Raw genomic sequence first — 21,815 nt, 5'->3', positions numbered from 1 at the left:
GATAAAACGGCGATAATGGGCTTGATAATATGCTCTATAGAATTCCTATCGAAGCCCATGTTAGATTTCTTCACATTTAACATGGGCTTCGATAGGAATTCTATAGAGCATATTATCAAGCCCATTATCGCCCTTTTATCGGCAGTTTCCTGCCGATAAAAGCGGCGATAATGTATCGCCCGTCCTTGATAATATGCCCCACTGTTTTTTGGCTCAAATCCTGTCTTTAAATGTAAGTAAATAGCGTAAGTAAATAGCGTTTCCCTCAAAACTCACAGGTGGTGCATGAAAACATCCGTGTAAAACCCGTGGTACGCCCACTTGAGGCAAAGTAGCTCAAGGTAGGGCATGCTGCTACTTTGCGTTACTGAGGGCAACCTTTCCACATATTTCATGACATACTTTGGAGAGTAAAACCCACCACAACACTGTGTGCTGGGCTGGGTTTGTGTGACTTTAGGGATGCAAACTCAGCACAAATGGTGAGGGAGCATTTTCTTCTGGTTTGCATTAAAGCCCATGGTACCGTTACTATGCCACTGATTTTGATAGCTTGCACACCGCACGTGCTTGCATATTAAGTTATTGCTTGTCCTCAGCGCATGCAGCCTTAGCTGCAGTTCACAGAACACCTTTATAGCAGCACATAAAGAAACTAAATTAGAGGGAACATTTATCATCAGCATATGAAAACCAAGTTAAGCCAAGAGCCTCTACAATGTCGGCCAGAGGACGGACATAAATATTGAACAGTGTAGGACTCAAGGATGAACTCTGCGGCACCCCACAAGACAGCTGAAAAACCGAGGACTCGTAAAGCTTTGAGATCCCTTGAAATGACCAATCTTGCACAAAGGAGCCAAGGAATAATAAGGCCTAGTCCTAGATGCCAGTATCAGTCAGCCTCTGGAGCAAAGCCAGATCAGACACCTTATCAAAATCGTGCTCAAATCTGAAAGGATGAGCAACCTCCTCAGGTGCTTATTAACACCTAGCAGTGTGGTTTCAGTTCTAAATCCAGGTATTGGCAGCGAGAGGAACACCAACACCTTTTGACATTCCCTCTTTAGTGGTAGAATCCTATCTTTTGAATGTTTACATTACTAGACGTGTGTAGTTATTTATTTTAAGACTTTATTCCCAAAGAAATGTCACTGTGGTCTCAAATATCTCTTGTACTTTCACATCCTGTGAGGACTATAATAGGGCTTTAACTGTTGTTCTATTGGGTACCAGCCACAAATGTGTATGCCATTGCTTACTTATATCTATCACCTGGAGAACCAGAAAGATGTGAGAACACGTTTACTTTCACAATTATTCATTGGTTTTTGCCTACAACATTTTGATTGCTAGAAGTTCTATAACCTGCCATGCGTTGTGCACCATCTTTTCTTGCTAGGAGCAAAACACAACAAATGAATCAGAAAGAATAAGTTTGGTGCAAGAGTATAACAAATACAGTCCATGCTAATAAATCATGATGGCTTGCCTTATATTTTCGAGTGAACTCAATCTACATCACTCAAGAAATACATCATCAAATGCATTCTGTAAATAAAAAGTAAATAATAAGCAAAAAATATAGAATCAATAATTCACAGGAGAGTGTTCAGTAATTGATAGACAAGGAAATTACAAAGAGACAGATAATATTAGTCTTTAGTCTCACGGCAGAGAAAAGAAAATCAATGTATATGTTAAGGTGATTTGTAAAGCGCACTATCACCCGGGAAGGTATCCTGGTACTGATTTATAGTAGCCATGATATTCATAAAAGTATTATGCAATTCTAACCGGGCTATGAAATGGTTGGCATTTCCTGTGTTAAACATTTACATTAAAGACTGGGATCTGTCTGTTTACATTCTTTTATTGTCTCAAGTGGCACGCTTATGCAGCTCGGCAAACCCTTGTACAAAAACAGATTATCCATCAGACTAGCAAAATAGGTTAGTAGCATTCTGACATAAGTGGATACGTTTTGTCAGACACCTTCAGTTTTTATACATTCCCAACTCACAATCGACAGGCACTTTCAAATATGGAAAGAAATCACATACATTTTCCCCAATAAATTTTGATCAGTGAGACATGATCAGATTCCATGCCAAAGAGACCTCAAGGATCCTAAATAGGGAACACTATGTGTAACTGTGTTTGTATCAGGTTGTATTGAGCCAATTAGGACGTATGTGACATCACAGGCTGAGACTGAATGGTGTGTCTTTTGTAGTACATCTCAACCACTTGATACCTTGATGCAACCAGACACTGACAGGAAAGATAATCAATCAACAAGACATGGAAATGTTGGATTCACCCATTTGCTCAGGCCTTTGTTCCAGATCATCGATTATCTAATATTACTCTGGCTTAGTCTTCAGTAGTAGTAGGGAATTTTTATTTTTTTTCTCACGCAATAAGTGTAATGTTCACAAAAATCACAAGCATTACAAAAATATATTTTGTTGGTAGTCTGTGTACGCATTGTCAACTGAGACTGCTCTGTTGAGACTTAACCTCTTATGTTTTGTGAATGTTCATGTTCGAATTTCCATACACTTTTTATTAACCCTGTTGAACCTGTCCCCTTTTCCAGGGTTATCCCCAAACATTTTGCTTCCTTCCTCCTATTTTTTCTGACTTGTTTTTCTTGGCTTTAGGACTCTGGGCACTTTACCACTGCTGATCAGGGCTAAAGTGTATATGTTCTCCGTGTAAATTGTGATTATGAATTGTTATCCATGATTGGCATATTTTATTTACTGTTAAGTCCTTAGTAAAGGGCACTGTGTGAGCCCTGGGCCTGTAAATCACAAGCTACTAGTGGGCCTCCATCACAGATTGTGCACCCACACAAGTAGTCTTTCAAATGTGTCACAGACCTGCCACTGCAGTGTCTGCGCATGCATTTCTAAACTGCCATGTCGACCTGGCAAGTACACCCTCTTGCCAGGCCCTAACCTTCGTAACGTAGGACATGTAGTGATGTGTTTTACATGTCATTATAGTGAAATGCTGTGTGTTTCGATTTTCACTATTGAAAGGCTGTCCTTCCCATAGGTGCTCATTGTAGCTACCTTGTAACATTTTACAAGTGTACCTTTGAACTGGGAAAATATAGAGAACTGGAGTTTGGGCTCCCTGAGCTCAGAATTAAATAACACATCTTTTAGTAAAGGTGGTATTTAAATTGTGTGTTTGAAAATGCCACTTTTAGAAAGTGGGGTTTGTAACAGTGAGCAACCCAGAATACCCTTGAGGGCTTGGGTGAATATATGGAAGGGTAAGAGTGCCTTCAAGGGAATTTGTTTTAACAAAATTGTTTTATTTAGTAGAGATTGCGAGGATAATTGAATGAACCTCTAAAGGAATGAATCCCCAGTCTTATTCACTAGTAACCTAAGACAATGCACATTATTACAAAAACATAAAGCAAACATGAACAAATATACATAAACACAGGTGTATAGAAAAATACTGAGCGCCTTGTCCTTCTCCATCTATTGATTATATTGTGTTCTAGGACAGGCTCAGCCAGGATCTACGGAGTTATATGTTTATGTAGAATCTTTTTACCTGTATGCCTGCTCTTTCATCTATATTTGTATTGCATAATTGATTGCCTTTTTTATTGACTGATAAATTCAATATTTTTCTATACACCTGTGTTTATGTATATTTGTTCATGTTTGCTTTATGCTTTTGTAATAATGTGCATTGTCTTAGGTTACTAGTGAATAAGACTGGGGATTCATTCCTTTAGAGGTTCATTCAATTATCCTCGCAATCTCTACTAAATAAAACAATTTTGTTAAAACAAATTCCCTTGAAGGCACTCTTACCCTTCCACTTTTCGAAAGTGACCATTTTCTTGTTTAACCATCCTGTGTGCCTCTGCCTGCTTGTGGATTCGCAGTCTGGTTATAGAATGACAGGGGATGTTTGTGCATTCACTCCAGACACTCCAAAGGGAGCTGAGGTGTGCCCTGCATATGCTGATGAGCCATCCTGGGGAAGAGTGGTGGGAGAAGTTGTCACTAGCGCCTGGATAGGCTATGGCTGCCCTGCACAATGCTGTCTCCACCCCCTTGTAGTGTGGCGGGACCAGGGAGGACAGAACTGGTTTGACTGAGCAAGAGAGACTTTACTTTTTGAACAAAGACGTCAAAGGGAAAAAGGATATATAAGTATTAACCCCAGAACTTTAGATTTCTTATGGACTAAGAGTACCATGCCAAGCAGAAGAGCTAAAGAGCTGCCAGTAGGTGTGCTGCTCTCTTTGCTGTATGTTGCTTTGCTGGGTGGACCTACAGTTGCTGCTTCTGTCTGTGGGCAGTGGAAAGAACTGAACGTTTGCCCTGTTGTGGTATCCTGCTAAAAGAAAATCTGCAAGGGCTTGATGTAGAGCTTGTCTCCTTTTAAGAAGTCTCAGGGATACAAAGACTTCACCTGCAGCTTCCTTGAACTCCACTGCTGGGGGTTCTAACCTGCCTTGTAGTGCCAAACCCAGATCTGGGTACTTGGAGGTTGTACCTGCTGCAAAGAAGTATCAAAAACTGAAGGAACTTGCAAAATTGATGCTTTGCCATTCTTGTGGCCATATTTTCTGATGCAGCACCGCCATGCAGGAGAAAATCCTGATGCACAGCTCGTGCTGCCAAAGAAACTGATGCAATGAATGCCAGCGGCCAGAATAATTGCTGCATGCCGAGTCCAATACACCGGTCTCCGAAGTCCGAGACCCTTGCACCGACTCTGACACAGGCCCTGCTGTGCGACTACAAAAAACAACACATCGCGGGACCATGGCTGAAGAAATCGAAGCAGCGCCTGTTTGCCGCCACCACCGCAGTGCAACCTGGAATTCCACGTATCGTGCCTGTGTACCACGCATCGCTGATGCAGCACCTGCGAACCAGAACTGTCTTGGAATCGGCGCATCACTTCCCCCTACAGTCCGAAATTGAAGCATTACTTCTGAGTGCAGCAGAACTGTTGCCTTGCGTTCCCAATGACTCAGGAACTGATGCATCGCTGTTTTGTTTCCAATGCTTCCCTTCTCTGCATCTGTTTTGCCTTGTGGATTTTTACGCATTTGAGGTACTTTGTGTAAAAATCATGCATCCATAGTTTTCCATGGACAGAAGTACTGGAAACCTTTTAAAAGTCATATTTTGAGTTGTGTATGTTGTCTTGTTTGGTTTAGATAAAGATACTTTATTTTTCTAAACTGGTATCGTGTCCATTTGTAGTGTTTCCACTGTGTTAATGCATGTGTTATGTACAAATGCTTTACACATTGCCTTTGAGATAAACCTGACTGCTTGTGCCAAGCTACCAAGCGAGTAGGCAAGGGGTATCTTGGGTGTGCAATCCCCTTATCCTGACCAGAAGGAAGCGTCCCTTCCTGGACAGGGTGAATACCACTGCCAATTAGAGACCTCCATTTCTAACAAACCCAGACCAAAATTGCATCTTTTGAATATCTGCGTATTTTCTTTCTGTAAATGGCACAAACGAAAGGAATACCTTTATAAAAATTAATTGCTAAACTATGAGCTATGCTTTATAAATAAAGTTTGCTGTATTTTTATAATGGGTGTTGCATTTTTAAATGTTCTGCCTTCTTACTATAGCTGTTTCAAAGGATAGGAAAACAATAAGTGAACCTGTAAAAAGTGTATCTACAAAATGTATGCAAAATTCTGAATCCTGAAATTTCTCCTTTCCAATTCCATGTACGTAGTTCTTGACAAAAATATTGAAAACAAACGTACATATACTGTCGGACATGCACGGATCTGTAATGTGTCCTATGCTTTGGTATGAAATCACAAGGCCCACCTGACTCTTCTAGTTTCATAGTTTATATAAAGCACTCAGTATTCAGAGCAGGAGTCTCCGACCATTTCTTAATGAGAGCTACTTACATTAATTGAACATCATCCTGAGTTGCTACTATTAATGTTGTAAAAGCGACCACATCGGACAAATTAAATTAGTGTACACCACAAGCAAGAGTGCCAGCAGTGATCACCTCAGATCATCAGGCACAGTTGCCAGCAATAATGTAAAAAAAGGGTTTGTCAATGTCGGATAGATCTATATGCGTAATACATAATAGCAGCCATAGCTGCAATACCCCTGGCATGAAGGTAAAACTATAAATAATAAGTCTCCCCAACGCCCCATGATTTGTCACTCAAATACCAGCTTTAAATCATTTTTGGAAATTCAACACTTTTTCTAAAAACGTCAGTTTATGAGTTCTGAAAATGCATACATTCTTTTCATGCTTTTCAGTTTTAATTTACATATATTAATTCATCCAAGCAAACACTTCTAACTTAGGTTAGTTTGCAAACAGGATAGCTCCTTATAGGTAGCTGGAGAACTACCAGTAGCTCACAAGCTACTCGTTGGAGAACCCTGAGTGGCAAATGCTCATGTGGCTTTTCATTGCTTTTAGAAAATATCCTTTATTCGTTTTTTGGAGGGGGAACTTTTTGCAGGCTCTCGTGATACATTTACTACACAAAGTTAACGTTTCTAAATCAATAAATGACACTATAAGGGAATGTACACCTTTCCATTATATGGTGCAGCATGCCTGACCCGCACACCCTTATTCCCACACTGTGATTACCAGTGGGTTAAAAAGCCAAGGGTAGCGGAAGTGACATTGCACAATCTTTGGCCACCTCAAGCATCATGGTTGACCCCTTGCCCCTTCGTTAGTCATTAACAGCCTCGCATTTGCCAAGGAAAATGGGGAGTGAAAAGGAAATGTATGTAAAATATAGTCTATAACCCGAGTCCTTTTTACTTTTCGTTGCAGCTGAAGTCTTCATGCCCCTAAAAACCAGCGGTAGGAGGGCCAGGGTGCAAAGGGCAAACCAGGGGTAGCAGCTGCAACCTCTGGCCATCCCTAATTGACATCAACAGTGTCAATGAGGAAATGTGAATAAGGATTTGGTTAATTTAGGAATGGACTAACTATATACAATTAGAGAGGATAGAATCACAAATGATTTGACATGTATCTCTGTCTACAACCAGAGCTATCCGAGAGAGTTTGAAGGTCAGTTTGGGTGACATCCATAGAAGTGACTGAGCATCCAATGCCTTGACTCCACACCACGTGCCAAGAAAGGAAAGGTCAGAGTGTATAAACACTTGCACTTAATAGCCACACACAATATTACAGCAATGCTGCCCTAATGAAGGCCTTAATGTCACTTTCATTATAATCCTTCTATTCAAGTGCTAGCACATGGCAAACATGCCAACATACAAAATAAATAGAAAATGCATTCACATGAGGCTAAGAGAGTGGAATCTTATCTCAGTTTTTTCATAATAAATGTCATCAGCCCCTGAAGCAGCATAACAATCTAGAGGAGTTTGGAGTGTAGAAAAGGCTGAAGTTTCATGTGATTTTTTAGTTTTGTTCCAGCATTCAACAGGCGTTGTCAAAGCCAATGTGTGGGCCTTTCTGGAGGCAGCAGGAGGGCTTGTTGGCCCACAAGGGCTCTCTGGAGCGAAGGGGACTTCATTCCCCAGCCATCAGTGGGCCAGGAAGCGCATTCGCAGAGTAGTAGAGAAAGGGGCCATGGCCTCCAAAGACCTCTAAGCAATCACTCTGTGTGGGACTTACTGGAGGTAACAGGAGGAATTGCTGTCCACCAGAGATGTTCTTTGGGCCAGCTGCCCCTCCCTCCTGTTACCTTCAGTAAGTGCCACACTGCAGGATTGTTGAGAAGGCTTCTGACAAGTGTGCATTTCATTTTGCCCCACAGTCTAAAGGTGGCAAGCATATGCTTTCAAAGAAAAAAGGTTAAGAAAATTATCAATTGAAGTGATCCAGGCCTGAATTTCACTGTTTGTAGGTGTTTGCTCACAAGTGATCAGAATAAAATGCAGTCAATACAAGTTCAATATAGCCAATGGAAGAAGTGGGCTGCACCATTGATCGTTGCTGTATGCTGGCAAATAACACTTGGCCAGACCAATGACTAAGGAGGGCTGTCCCAAAGTCTCTCTGTGCATATACATGTAGTATTTTTAAATTATGATGTTTTCAATACATGAGGCTGGCGAGCCAGCCAAGGCTGTCTCTGGACCAGGCATAAAAACAAGGCTGAATGCCAGCCCGGAATTACAAAACGTTTAGTGCGAGGCTATCAAACGCTTCCAAGTGCATTTGGCTCTCTTTTTATCTCCCTTCAAACAATAATAACCTGTAAATGGGAAATCCATACAGATCACGTAGAACAAAGGAAGACAGCAATATAGACAAATTGATCGGCTGGGCACAGACAATGGAGGGAAAGAATCCTGTGTTGTATTTAACACTTGCCCAAAGTTAAGCAATAGGGTACATTTAGTGCATTATGTGGCACTGCCTCTCTAAATGTTTTAAATCTTGTTCTGAAATATTTATCTTGGCGATGAGGTAAAGTTACTAATGCAATTCTGTCATAACTTGGCGTACATAACATAATCAGTTCGCTCGCGGTACCGTCCAATATCGTATGTCAGTCGTACATTTAGTCTATGAAAATGGGAACCAGAAACTGCATATGAATTGAAGGGTTAGTAATGATGAAAAGTATATCACTGCAATGAGTTGAAATACATTACAATATACTGACTGCAAAGTATTGCAATAAAGCTAATGAAGCTTATCAAAAGGATGTGAACAAGTATTGTGTGTATAGACACACCTCGCCATGTAGCACCAATCTAGGCTCTGTAAACAACAACCAGTAAACATACTTGTGTGATAATCAAAGAGTCCATGTTGGTTAGGACCTCTGACAAAGGTGCCTAAGTAGAAATGTCTTACACAAGATTTGTCATTTTCATCTGTAAACTGAAGATTTCTGGCTGCTGTTTAGCTTGGCTAAAAGTTAGTGGTGTGGCGTGTCCTAGTGTGGAGTGGGGGGGGGGGGTATAGCGTTCTAGACTGGATTTGTTGGAGTGCAGTGTCGTAGAGTGGAGTAGGGGGAGTAGAGTGTCATAGAGTTGAGTAGATGGAAGTAGAGTTCAGTAGATCTGATAGTGACTACTAGCCGCAGATTCCTTAACGTAGAATTATCCCCAGGCGTGAGACTGGATCTGGAAAACTTTTCTGCCACAGCATCCCTGCGCGTTGGGGGGATGGCACCACGTGAATCTGCCCTGATGTTGTCCGCGTCCGTGACGTCAGCGAGGATACATAAGTCCCACCTTGACACGCCTACCTCAGTTTCTCTTTTCCGTGTGCAACGCAGATCCGGATTGTGTCCTAGCCTGTGTTCGGGCCTTCTCTTCTTTTTCACGCTTTGGCGTTAGTTGAACAGTGTGCGAATGCCTCCAGGCTTCAAGACGAGTACCTCCTGTACATGTCCCATGTTGGTGACAGACCCTCATCCGATTTGCTACCGCGGAAGCAAGGAGCCGCCGGTTTCGTCTGCGACATCGTCTCTCACCATGACCCCAAGGGCGTGGCTCATTGGCTGGTAGGTCCTTCAGTTTGTCTCCGAGGCCCTGTACTCCTTCCGCGGTGGGCGCCAATTCCCCTTGGGACATGCGCCCCCGCTTATCACCTTCCTACCCGCCGTTTCCGGCGCAGTGGCGACTAGGGCCCACATGATAGCCTACGCTGCGGCTCTGCAGGCTTCTTTGGCCCTTTCTCCACCTCCTGAAACCTCCGCGGATCCTTTGCCTCACTCAGGGACTTCAGCGGAGTCGCTGGCGTCTCTGGCCCCGGCGCCAAAGGTTTCGGCTTCATGTCGTAGGAGGGTGGTGTCGTCGAGGTGCGGTCTTTGGGACTCCCCTCTTCGGCACCTGGCGTCCCTGACTCGTCGCAAATCCCTACAGGGCTCCCAGTAACATTGCAGGAGATCACCAGGACTCCGGGCTTGCCCCCGAGTCCCCCTCAGTCCTCTGAGCAGGCGGCTGCCTCGCCAGAGGTCGAGCCGGCGCAGTTTCAGCACCGGGAGCCTTCCTTCCCAGCTCCGGTGGAGTCACGGGTGGAGGCGGGACCTGGGGCGCTTTCCCAAGTCCCTCTCGGTCCTCGACGTGGGCGGCTGCTCTGTCTAAGGCCGAGCCTGCGCCTTTTCGGTGCCGCTCCTTCACCTTTTTTAGCACCGCTCCTTCACTGTTCTGGCGTCGACCCCGCCCAATTCTCCTGGAGAGCACTTAGTGTCAGAAGTCGAGCCGGCGCAACGAGTGCCCACTCTGGCGCCGATCAACGTTGATCAGGCACCGGTGGGGGACTCTTCGGAGCCGCCCCGGCGTCGGGTTCTGAATTCATCTCCTGAGGTCCCTTCTTCTCTAGAGGTCTGTCATCTGTTGGTGTGTTCCTCCCCGGAGACAGGGCACCCTATTGTTGCCTTTTGACCGGTATCTTCCAGGGAAGGCTCCTTGCAGTCCCCATGGCCTAAATCCTCGAACCCTTCTTTCCGTGGCTCGTGGCTGGCTTTTCCACCGGCCTCTCCACCTTCCCCTGAGGCCCCTCAGGTTCCCCATTCATCTGTGAATCCTCCACTATTCTGTTGCTGGCTGCTCCCCCCTGGACTTGGGGATGGACGGCTCAGTCTGCAGCCGTCGCCCACGGAGGAATTACTCTCTCCTCTGCGGCGCCGTACTGAGGCCAGTGTTGCCTTTGTATGGGCTATTTCCACAGCCTCTAGGATTCTGTTTTCTGTATTCTAGTATTCTGCGGATGGGTGAACCTGTCACTCCATTTTCCACGGACAACCTTTTGGAAGTTCTCCACCAGGGCTCTGGTGGACCGGAGTTGTTCCTTCCTTTTGAAGTGTCACTCCACAATTTTCTTATGGGGGCCTGGGTGCATCCTGCCACAGGCGATCCGCTGCCTCAGGCGCTCCTGCATCACCACCGTCCCGCCCTGCACAACCCTGTCTGTCTTTCCTTCCACTCTTCTACTCAAGGCTCTCTTCTGCGGAATGCCTTTCCGTGTTTGACTGTGGTGTTGTTTCCTCCGTCTCGGGAGGCTCGGTGGTTGGATTCATGGGGGCATAATTTCTTTGCTTCTTCCAGCCCTGGTTTGCGGGCCCTTAACACTTTGTGGGTGTTGCCCAGGGCTACTTCCAGCCTGTGGGACTCTGTTGAGTCCCTTCTTTCTCATGTCTCCCATGAGGGTGCCCGTGCTGGGGGGGCCATGTGTTGGATGGTAGGGAGTTGGCCGCGTTTATTCTTCATGCTGCCTTGAATGTTGCTGATGCTCTCGGCTGTGCTATGGCTACCTCTGTGACTCTCCATCACCATGCTTGGCTACGTGATGCCATTTTTTTCAAAAATATTAGAGAGCGTCTGGTTGGTCTGCCCTTTGACGGGGCCCTTCTGTTTAATACTCATGCAGACTCCGCCATTCAGCATCTTCTTGCGGGCCTCCGTCCTCCTCCTCAGTAGGTCGGTTTGTTGATCCTCCGGTACTTGGTGGGAGGTGTTATCCCATTTGCTCCTGGGATCTGGTGTTTGGATTGACCATTACACTTTCTGTGTGGTTTGCTGTGCCCTCGGGGTCCCCTGGTGAGCCCCTCTCTTCAGTTGGCTGATGGTTCAGCCCTTGTTTGGCAAGAGTATACTTTTTGGCTGCTTACTAAGCCTTCTGTGGTTTCTGCCGCGGGTTTATAGTTTTGTTCTCTGATGCGGGATTTCTTCCCTAAGAGTGGTTCCCATAATTTTCTTGGGACGTGTCATACCCCAAGTGGGGCACTTGTAGCTATTGCATAGCTCTGTTTTTCGCTGGGAGGGTGTGGACTCTCCTTTGCGGGTTCTTACCTTTCCTGGTGTAGTTGTATTCCGCTGGTGCGGTTTCTTTCTTGATCATTACCTGGGCGTAGGTCGCGCTGCTTCAGTTCTGAAGGCTGGCTGACTGACTGGCTTGGTATGCCATCTTCTGAGTTGTTCTGCGGTGTTTCACCATCCTGTCTACTGTTTCGGCCTGGTCCTTGGTCTAGTGTTCCAGGGGGGATGATTTCCTGTGTTGACGGCTGGGTCCGTCCTACTTGTTCCTCCTCTTATCTTCCGGCTCATCCCACTTTTTCTTGGGAGGGTTTCTGTCTGGAACTGTCACCTTCTTGGAGTTGTTCGAGATTTCCCTGGCCCTTGCCCTTGTTTGGAGCTCGATGTGGTCTGACGCTCGGCTTTGGCGCTTGCCTGCAGTCAGCTGCGCCGCTTGCTCTGCTGGGCTTCGACCGGGGACCTTGACGTGGGTCCTTGTGCTCCTACCTTTATTTTCGCCTGGGCTTTTTGAGACTACGCCTTTCTTCCCACATCTGCCTTGTTGCCTGAGGCTCATTCCTGCCTTGCCAAAACCTCCAGGCTTTGTCAGGTTCAACTGTCCCTTTCACTACGTGTGTGTTCCAGTGGAGTGCTTTGCCTCCGTTCTGCCTCTTCTGCTTGGAGTCTTGGGGTGATTCTTCTTCTTCGGTATTCCTCTGCCGTTGTCTATTCATCTGGGCTTCTGGCGGGAGTTCCTGGTGCCTTGACAGGGCTTGGGGTGTACTGTTCTCCCTTCGTCTAGTCTTGCTTTCTTTGCGTTGTGGGGGTTGGGCTGTCCCTCTCACCTCCTCTCCTTAACACATCCCCTGTGGGGCTCAGTGTTCTCTGGAGCTGGTGAGATCCTCTTCTGCCTGGAGGGGGACTGGGTTTCTCCCTGACACCATGACTCGTCACCTGTGGGGCCCTGAATTCTTCTAGGCTGAGGGAGTCCTCTCGCATACCCTCCTCCCCGTTGGGTATGGCTAGGGTATCTATTCTACGTTAAGGAATGAGTGGCTAGTAGTCTCTATCAGATGTACAAGTTACTTACCTTCGGAAACGATGTATCTGGTAGGGACGATTCTAGCCACAGATTCCTTCACGACCCGTCCTTCCTCCCCGTTTCTGCAAGGATCCTTCTTGGTCTTCTTCACTCGCCTGCCTCAGGGCGGCTGTCCTTAGCGAAAGCCCTTTTCTTACTCCCTTCCTAGGGGGATACTCCACTTGTTGTTGCTCCATTCCTTCCTTTCTGGTGATTGAATGATGAATTTCTGGGTACTTCTGCACCCCTGCACCTTGGTCTCCAATGTGGGGTTCGCTCGTGCTCTGCTTCCTTGTGTGGCTTGCACTTCTGACTCTAGCAGTCCTTGGGGTTGAGGTTCCTTGACTGGGTCTCGACCCTCAGTTCTTTTTAGGAGATCTTTCCTGCTGGTGTTGTCTAGGGGTGAATTGTTGTTGCTCTTCCGTTCTGTCCCTGGAACCCTTCTTTGTTCTGGGCTGTGGTTGCTGACTTCTTCGTCTGTTGCACATACTTTCATATGCTTCCTGTCCTTGGGGAGGCTGTTGTATTTGTCTACAGGCTTGCTTTAAGTAGCTGCACTCTATTCTTTCATTCCGTGACTTGGTGCCTTAGTCCCTGGCACCATACTAGATGGTGCTGTTCCTCACCATGCGTTTCTTTCCCTTCTGTTTAGCTGGGTTTTCGCACACTGTTCCAGCATTCTCACAGTTTTGTTTGTGATGGCTCCGTGTTGTGGCGTAGAAAAGTCCTCCAAAGAAAACTGACGTAGGCAGGGATGCTGTGGCAGAAAGGTTTTCTGGATCTAGTCTCACGCCTGGGGATAATTCTACCTTAAGGAATCTGCGGCTAGAATCATCTCTACCAGCTACATCATTACCGTAGGTAAGTAACTCGTACTTTAGTGGCAGAGAGTGTCGTAGAGTGCAGTGTCATAGATGGAAGTGTTGTAAAGTGGAGTGGCATAGAGTGGAGTGGAGTGGGGTGGGGTGGAATAGGGTGGAGTGTGTTGGAGTAGATTCGGATAGTGGGGTGGATTGAATTGGATTGGAGAAGATTGGGGTGGATTGGATTGGAGCAGATTGGGATGGATTAATTGGGGTAGAGTGGGTTGGAATGAGTGAAGTGCAGTGGATTGGAGTAGGAGGACCGGATGGGGTGGATTGGATTGGTGTGGGATGAATTAAAATAGGGTGAGGTGGATTGGAGTTGGGTGGATTAGGTTGGCTTGGGGTGGGCTGGGGTGGATTGGATTGGATTAGAGCAGGGTGGTGTGGAGTGGGGGGAATCAGAGTGGGTTCTGGACTGGACTGGATTGAAGTGGGGTGGATTGGATTGGATAGGGGTGGGATGAATTGAACTGGAGTGGGATGGACTGGATTGAGTGGGGTGAACTGAACTAGGGTGAGGTGGATTGGGCTGGGGTAGAGTGGGGGGAATGGAGTAGAGTGCGGTGAATTGGACTGCAGAGGAGTGGGGTGGATTGGACTGGCATGGACTGGATGGGGTAGGTTCAAATTGGAGTGAGGTGGATTGAAATGGGGTGGATTGGATTGGGGTGGAGTGGACTGGAGTGGAGCGGGGTGGCATGGAGTGGGGTGGAGTGGGATGGGATGGAGTGGGGTGGGGTTAATTGGATTGGCGTGGGGTGGATTGGAGTGGAATAGATTGGATTGTAGTGGGGTGGATTGGATTGTAGTGAGGTCGATTGGATTGGGGTGGATTGGATTGAGGTGGATTGGATTGGGTGAGGTGAACTGGATTGGGGTGGGGTGGATTGGATTGAGTTGGATTGGGGAATAGAGTGGAGTGGGGTAGGGTATGGTCGGGTGTGGTGGGGTAGATTAGAGTCGGGCTGACTGGATTTGGCTGGATTGGTGTGGGCTGAATTGGATTGGATTGGTGTGAGGTGAGGTGGATTGGATTGGAGTGGGTTGATTGGATTGGAGTGGGGTGAATTGGAGTGGGGAGGATTGTAGTGGAGCAGATTGTTTTGGGTAGGAGTGAGGCAGGCTAGATTGTGGCAGATTGTTTTGGATTGGAGTAGGGCAGGTTGAAGTGGGTTAGATTGGCGTGGGGAAGTTTGTTTTGGGTTGGAGTGGGGCAGGTTGCTTTGAATTGGATGTGGAAAGATTGCTTTGGATTGGAGTTGGGCAGATTAGAGTGGGCAAGATTGTTTTGAATTGCAGTGGGGCGGATTGTTTTGGATTAGAGTGCAGCAGATTGTTTTGGGTTGGGGTGGGTCAGATTGTTTTGAAGTGAGCGGAGCAGATTGTTTTGGATTGGAGTAGGGCAGATTTGAGTGCAACCAGATTGTTTTGGATTGGATTGGAGTGTGGAGTGGAGTGGGGTACATTGGGGAGGTAGTGGGGTGTATTGGATTGGGGTGAGGTGGATTAGTTTGGAGTGGGGTAAATTGGATTAGACATGATTGGGGTGGATTTGATTGGTGTGGGGTTGATTGGATTGAAGTGGGGAGGATTGAATTAGGGTAAAATGTGATTGAATGTGTGGATTAAGCTGAGGTGGTTTGGATTGAAGTGGGGCAAATTAGAGTGATCAGATTGTTTTGGATTGGTGTGGGGCAGGTTGGAGTGGGGCAGATTGTTTTGGATTGGAGTGGGGCAGATCATTTTGGATTGAAGTGGGGCAGGTTGTTTTGGATTGGAGTGGGGCAAATTGTTTTGGATTGGAGTGGGGCAGATTGGATTGGATTGGATTGGATTGGGTGGATTGGATTGTAGTGTGGTAGATTGGGGTGGGCAAATTGGAGTGGGCAGATTGGAGTGGTTTGGAGTGGGACAAATTGGAGTGGGGCATACTGTTTTGGATTGGAGTGGGCCAGATTGGAGCGAGGCATATTGAAGTGGTTTAGATTGTTTTAGAAAGGAGTGGGGCAGATTGTTTTGGATTGGAGTGGGCAGATTGTTTTGGACTGTAGTGGAGCAGATTATGTTGGATCGGAGTGGGGCAGTTTGTTTTGGACTGTAGTGGAGCAGATTATTTTGGATCGTAGTGGGACAGATTGTTTTAGAGTGGAGAGGGGCAGATTGTTTTGGATTGGAGTGGGGCTGATTTTTGGGGATTGGATTGGAGTGGGGCAGGTTGGATTGGGGTAGATTGGAGTGGGGTGGGTTGGGAGGATAGGAGTGAGGTGGATTGGATTGGTCTGGGGTGGGGTGGGGTGAGGTGGATTGGATTGAGTGGAGCGGATTGGTTTGGGGTGAGGTGAGGTGGGGTGGGATGGACTGGTGTAGGTTTGATTGGTGTGTACCGCAAGATTATGACTTAAAGCATCATTTCAGAAATTGCACATAAGAAAGAAACAATTTTGATTTACAATAACATAATCCTCAGCTTTTCAGAACAGCCCCCATGAGCAAACACAAAAGAAAACATGAGAAAAGAAAATTGGCAAAATAAATAAAGTTAACTATAGAAAATAAATCTTTGCAATTTTGTTAGTCCTGCTGGTCACAATTTTGTCAGTCACACACCTTCTGTTTGCTGGGCACTAAAAGTTAAACTGAATAAAATAGTACCTTCATCATGTCAGGAGCACCGGACGGGCGCTGATTAAGTTGAATTAATCAGTTCTTGGTCCCTGCTCCACAGAGAGGAACAGCATTTATTTTAGGCCTGCCTTGACAAATTACAAGGCTTTAAAGAAGAGTGCCAAACAAGCCAACAAATGGTTAGATGTGGGTGGGCTCCAGGCCCTTTTTGTTAACAACAGTGTTTTTCAAGTGAGACGGGTACGCTAGCACATTCTCTCGCAGGCTTGACCCTAACAAATATTAAGAATATTATTTGGCTTCAAAGTTCCTTCTCTTTTGTCTCACCATTCACATAGGATCTCTTTCCTACTGCCTTTACAGATCTCTCACAACCTCCTCACAGCACAACACCGTCCAACACAGATTCATCTACTGACTCCTAACTATACAAGGTCTTATTCTCACCCAACACTCTACTTCACTGTGCACCCTATCTGATCACTTCATGATCATTTTAATTCCCTTGACCCTTTTCAAAACAAATTAAAGCTCTCTCTCTCTTCCAGCACTACACCCACATAATATTTGCCCTTGTGCACTCATCAACATACAGGAGCTCTCCACTGCTACCAAATGCTCTTCAGGATATTCGTCTACAGCCATTCTTTTACTAAAGTCATGGGGTAGCAAAGGTGATGTCAAATGTCCTATTGACTTCCCAGGTTTTTCCCTTCTTTGCCCTTGATGGTAATCCTGTTTCATAAATGATGTATGTGCAGATGTGCAAAGTGTAATAGGCTATTTATTAGTATTGTTGAGTGTGAGGCTACACTGGCTGCAGGACTGCGATGCACTTATGAGCGCGAGGTGGGGAGGGTCTTGAATGGAGGCTGCTGGGTGTTGTAGCTGTCCCGAAACACAGGACCCCCATGTGGCAGAGAGTCCTTACTTTGGCCACACTGGCCGCAAGAGCACGATGCGATTATAAGTGCGAGGGGGCGGGGTCTTTAATGGAGCCTGCTGGGTATTGTAGTCATCCCGAAACACAGGACCCCATGCAGCAGAGAGTCCTTATGCTGGCTGGTAACCCTTTACCACATATTTTGTATTGTAAGAAATAGGGATACACCATCAGTCTGTCTGAGTTTTATTTAGGATGAGGATATTTACTCATGTAACTGATTGTTGTTATGTGACAAATATCAAAATGATCATGAGTGCAATATTGATATCAGTACATAAAATCGGAGATTAACTAGTGAATTTGGTTGAAAGAAGATTCACTATTTTAGAATTAGAATTTTCAAGGGGACCACCGTCTATGTATTCAAATATGAATGGAGTTTATTGCATGAATTCTATCACAGTGAAGATGAAAGGTTTCACGTGATGGGATTTTATTTTAAGTTCATTCCTCCATTATCAATTTTTATGGCAGGGTGTAGAAGTATCAGTGGATGGACATATGTGGTGCTGGACTTACTACTTCTCCTTTTTGGCTGCAATAACTTTACACTCTTAAATTTGACCTCACGCATGTTTGAGGTATTCGAGACATATAAGTAAATTTTGAAGTAGCTTTACTCTTACAAAAAGTGAATGGCCCTAAGTAGTAAAGGTACTCAAACGTGTAGGAGTAAACTTACATGTGTGAATTTTTTTTAGCTTTTGGAGCTACATGAGCTGTTCTGTGGGAAAGAGGTAAGCATTATGTTATTTTTTTCATGAGGTCAGGATTTGAGTGTTATCCAGAGTAAGGGCGTACATCCATCTATCCATTCTGAAGAACAGAAGTATGGATGAGTTAATCTACCTCTTATCATTATCACATCTCTCTGTGCATTTTGGTATTATAAGGAGACAAGGTAAAGTGAATGTATTGTTTACCAAGATCTGGACATTGAGGAGGTCTGGGTATCAAGTTGGGCACTTCCGGGTAGTTAAAGCAGTACGATTGTGGGTGACTTTTGGTATTCAAAACAGTAAGTCTGGGTATGAGCAGCAGGGTGCTGAGTGAACCTATTTGGTGCATCCAGAGTTTCAAATGAGGACAGATTTCTGATGTGCCACGTTCACGTATATCTTTAAAACAAAGATAATGTTAACAGTATTAGAACATAGGAATGTTGGCTGCTCCATTGAAGAGCTCAGGTCTGCCAGGTTCAGGGCCTTTAACAACCAGTATAACCCTTGGCAGTGTGCTATAATGTTATAATAATTGATGAAGATATGATTCCTATTCCAGTAAGTCCTTAAATTGGCTTCAACTGGCTTTTGTACTGATTTTTATGCATCGAGAGTCATGTAGTCAAACAATATGCTGTCTGTAAAGGAGCATTACATAATATGTTGAATGCATGTTTTTGGAAAAATATGCTGTACAAAACCTACAAGTAGCCCATTTGTTCCAAAAATGTTAAGGAGGAGTTGGCCAAGGGGACTGTATTATCATCTAGAAAAGGTTTGGCACTTTCTGCAACTGCTTGATACAACCATAGCACCGGGAAACCCCTTGCGGTAGCTGTGCGCACTACAAATCTCTCAAAATAAATAAATAAATAAATACAACCCATAGGGCTTTAGTGAAGCTGCACCTCAGGCCAGCACTCTGAAAAATCGTTCCAACACCACTGCAAGGAAACTTTGAACAGTTGTTCAAAACAAATCTGTATGCACAAAGAGCTTCTCTGAGAAATGAAAACTGACATTTTGCCAGCCTGGTATTCATAGGCATATGGGATCCAAAAGCTTGTTATTTAGGGGAAAACCTAGAAACTGAGCACCGTGCACGAGCGAAGACAAATCCACTCATGGCCAGACTGGGTAGCCATGGATGCATCTGTACATGGCCACTGTCAAAAGCAAGGAAAACAACAGCATATTTATTGCAGTTAATACCGAGTGCCTGATAGGCAGGTCTATGGGTGACGGATGTTTTCCCCAAAGAAAGCGTTCAGGTGTAGTGGCATATCATCAGCCTGCTGATGGAAGGGAGCACTCCAGCCTGGACCAGATCTTCAAGGGACTACATAGAAAGATTGAAGATAAATGGAGACAATCCAGTTCTTAATTTGAGCCAGTGGTTTCTAGTGCTTGGCACCGGCATTTAATTATCAGCACCGGCACTTATGACAGTCTGCCACATGGTGGCACTGTTTATCTAATTTAGCAGTAGTGTATTAATTCAATGTACATTAAAATGACTAAAACCTGCCACCCAAGTTATTCATATACCTTTGGGGGCCTGGAAGAGTCTGAATTGTCACACTTCTAGGGTGTGATGGTTAGTAGTTGTGTTGGTACTGCCATTGGCAGTGTTGGTAGAGATAATGGGTGGTCCAGTGGCAGTTGCCCCCTGATGAGAGCCCTGGCACTTTTACAAATTAAGCAACGAGACATGGTAGACCCCTGAGAGATTCTAAAGATCACTGGCTACGAGACTGACCACCTGGTTGAGTGAAATCTGACGTAAAGCAAAGAAACCTCCCCAGGAGCTCACCACACAAGCACACAGGCGGAGATGCAATAAAGAGTGTAACCGCAGTGAGGTGCAGTAACACAAGTCGGAGGGGTCTCCTAATCAGTTCCTGGGAATATGGGGGGCTACAGAGGCTACAGAATAGACCGATGTGTCCGAAGAACACAACAATCAAAGCATGCCTGAACCATACTACGGCGGGCTTTTTAGGTAGCGGAAATATTTGAAGTCATGTGTGAATGGTCGACAATTACTCAGCTCTAAGTAATCTAGTTTCGCACAACTTTGTCAGAGGAATTTTAATTCCACACACCCCTTCTCTGATGCTTGGGCCTCCCATGAAGCCAGGAGCCAGGGCTCATTTGTTCAGATCAAAACAACTGTACGCCCTACTTTCAAAGTCAATGGGGTCTCAGAGGAATAAGAGTGGCATTTCTAAGTTAGGCAGACATGTTTAATGTCAGTGAAGTATTTTGTAATGGTGATTATATGAAAGCATTGATGTGTTTTTATCAGATATCCTGCAAAAAATGTTTATATTCACATCCAATATGTGTGTTCTCTGTGCTGTGAAGCACAAAATAAAAATAATTTTAAACAGCCACGGCCGGCAGTGGGAGTAAATGCAGACCAGTTACGTGGGGAGGGGGAGGTGCAGGGTGGGGGGTAGTAATGTATGGATTACAGAGTTTTACAGGTAAGTAAACATTTAAATAATGGCAGTGGCAGTATCGTAGCCAATGAGGTTTAACCGTGGCGTGATTATTGCTTATTGAAAACTTTACCCAATACCCCATCATGAAGACTTGAAATATAATCGAAATGGCAATTAAAATAAATAAATAAATAAATAAATAAATAAATAAAACGAATTTCGTTGCGCGCACTGCATCGCATTTTGGGATGCAGTGTACTGAACGAAATTTGTTTTATTTATTTAAATGTTTACTTACCTGTAAAACTCCGTAATCCATACATAACTACCCCCCTCCCTGACCCTCCCCTCCCCACGTCACCGCGCTGCATTTACTCCCACTGCCGGCCGCAGATGATTTTAAAGTATCACAGGTAGTACGTAGATAGATGCAGTGAACTGCAGTCAAAAGAAGAAAAGATAAACTCTGTCCTTTTGTGATTAGAGACTAGCAAATTATTTGCCAGGCTCTTCGCTGAAGCTTGAATTTGGCTGCCATACGAGGCCAATTGTTTTGTTTGGTGACCCAACTGTCCTTCAAAATTGTCTATTTTTACATGTAGGTGTGTCCCTTACTAAATCATTTTTGATGTATTTAGTTTTGCATCTGCAGAGTTTTAAAAGGGACATGCCCTTTGCTTCTTATCTGTATAATCGTAATTTATCATAGGTGTGAGAAGCTGGCCTATTATATGATTTACACTTATGTAAGTGGACACCCTGCACCAGTCCAGACAACCCTTATGGTGATTTAAGAGGTCTTAGACAACCTTAGAAAGCTCTCCAAGTGGTAGCCCCATACTCTTTAATGTCTACCTCCGCCCCCTAGTCCAGCTCATTAAAACCTTTGGTATCTCTGCATGCAATTATGCAGATGATACCCAGCTGGTCTTCTCTCTGGAGGGACAGGACGCAGTCACACTGGAGACCTTCCATCGGTGCATGCAGGCGACAGCAGACTGGCTCCGGTTGAACTCGTTACAGTTCAACGGAACCAAGACGGAGGTTTTACACTGTTCCACTGATCGAGTTCCTCGTGACCTCCCAGTAGACTTCTGGCCTCCGTCCTTTTCAGAGACGGTGTCTGCGGCACAATCTGCGCGCAATTTAGGCGTCATTTTTGGGCCTAACCTGCAGTTGGATCTACATGTGAATAAGATCTCTTCAACATGTATGATGCTGATTCGTATGCTGCGCAAGGTCCTTCCTCTCCTCCCTGTGCAAGCCAGACCAGAAGTAGTGCGTTGTACCATCCTAAGTCGACTTGACTATTGTAACGCACTACTTCTGGAGGCCCCGGTAACACTCTTGGGCAAGCTGCAAAGGGTGCAAAATATCGCTGCTAAA

The 21,815-nt window shown here is 45.2% G+C and overlaps 1 protein-coding gene and 1 non-coding gene across 2 annotated transcripts in view; both read left to right on the top strand.

The window, feature by feature from the left end:
* Positions 1-21,815, top strand: part of TMTC1 (transmembrane O-mannosyltransferase targeting cadherins 1) — a 1,403,473-nt gene that overhangs the window by 348,183 nt on the left and 1,033,475 nt on the right. The gene's annotated exons all lie outside the window — the stretch shown is intronic.
* LOC144780092 (U4 spliceosomal RNA) lies at positions 20,486-20,619 on the top strand. The gene has a single exon (XR_013600721.1). It is a non-coding gene; the product is annotated as a U4 spliceosomal RNA (small nuclear RNA).

The sequence above is a fragment of the Lissotriton helveticus genome, chromosome 1_1, assembly GCF_964261635.1.
Source record: "Lissotriton helveticus chromosome 1_1, aLisHel1.1, whole genome shotgun sequence".
NCBI classification, from domain to species: domain Eukaryota; kingdom Metazoa; phylum Chordata; class Amphibia; order Caudata; family Salamandridae; genus Lissotriton; species Lissotriton helveticus.
This window is presented reverse-complemented; position numbering and strand designations above follow the sequence as displayed.